This window comes from Arabidopsis lyrata, assembly GCF_000004255.2.
Source record: "Arabidopsis lyrata subsp. lyrata unplaced genomic scaffold ARALYscaffold_8, whole genome shotgun sequence".
Taxonomy (NCBI): domain Eukaryota; kingdom Viridiplantae; phylum Streptophyta; class Magnoliopsida; order Brassicales; family Brassicaceae; genus Arabidopsis; species Arabidopsis lyrata.
In genome coordinates this window covers 18,826,692-18,828,305 of record NW_003302548.1, presented here as the reverse complement: position 1 = coordinate 18,828,305, position 1,614 = coordinate 18,826,692, and positions in this window count along the sequence as shown.

Below are 1,614 nucleotides of genomic sequence, written 5' to 3'. Positions count from 1 at the left end.
TAAATTTTTGCATTCACTTTGCCACCCAACAAACAAAAAAGTCAAAACTGATTTTTTAAAAAATATTCATAATCAATTAGTTGTTACTTGCTTCATATATGCTTCTTCTTCTTTTTTTTTTTTTGTCGTCAAGAGTTTGTATTAAGATAGAAATGAGGTTCGTGAAACAAAAGAAACAGAGCAATAAAACCATCACAAAATAGAGCAACAGTACTCATTTAAATAAAACAAGAAACTGAACTTGATCAACCAAATCTGATGAAGCTTCATCGTCGTTTATCTTCCTCTATGCGTGAATGCAACCATGTCGGACCGCCAATGGCAAGGTATGCTTCTTCTTCTTTTTTAAATGTTTTTTTTATATTTATATCTGTTAAATTTTATTTAAGTGACTGATCATTAATATAGTAACAGGTTATAAATTTAACTTATTCAATCTAATTTTTGTAAAATTATTCATAATCAATTATAATCTTTGTATCATATAATTGTTTAAAATCTATATATATAATTAGAGAGTCTTCTCTCCATCTAAGGTGTCTATATCAGCATCCATGTCATCATATTTTACATTTTTGTGGGCTCCACATATCTTATTTATTTAAGGGCACAACAAATATTAAACTAAAATTAATTCACACATAAAATAAAAACAATAATTAATTAAAATTAAATGAAATATTATGAGAAAACGAAAAATAAAAATTAAAATATGAAGATTTTAAATCGAGATTGAATAAATATAAATTAGATAATTATATTTTAACATATGAGTAAATATTTTAAAATTGTTAGAGATAGAATTTTTTTTTATCATATATTTTAATGGTACAACAATTATTTTTAAGAGTTACAATTATTTATTAGTAGTAAAGAAAATAAGAGTTAAAAATACCAAATTTAAAGGTTTTTACTTATTTCATGAAAATAGACATTCAAAATGTGAGTACCGATTAAAAAATAAGAAGGATTACGACATATTATTATTTATAATTATAATACAATATAAATATGAGAAATTGTTAAAAATGCCCCTTTTTCAATACCCCTTTTCAAAAATGCCCCCTTTGAGAGTCCATTTTTAAGTTTGCCCTCTTTTAATTTTTAATGACCATTTTACCCTTATTTGAAACAAAATTAGGTCAACAAAATAAAAAATATTTTTTGGCGGGAAAAGTGATCCCGCAATTTTCCCGCCAAAACACTTGTAAAAACCTTTAAAAAACCTTGTAAAATTTTCCCGTAAAAATTTTTCCCGCCAAAAAATTTTCCCGCCAAAAAATTTTTTTTGCGGGAAAAGTGATTCCGCAATTTTTTTTGCGAAATTTTTTTGGCGGGAAAATTTTTGGCGGGAAAAATTTACAAGGTATTTTAAAGGTTTTACAGAGTATTTACAAGTGTTTTGTAAGGTTTTACAATGTATTTTAAAAGGTTTTACAAGGTACTTATAAGGTTTTATAAGGTATTTATAACTTGTAAAACCTTATAAAAAACTTGTAAAACCTTATAACTTGTAAAAACCTTATAAAATAGCTTGTAAAATCTTATAATATCTTATAAATACCTTGTAAATACGTGGTACAACCTTTTAAAATGATTGTAAAACCCTATAAA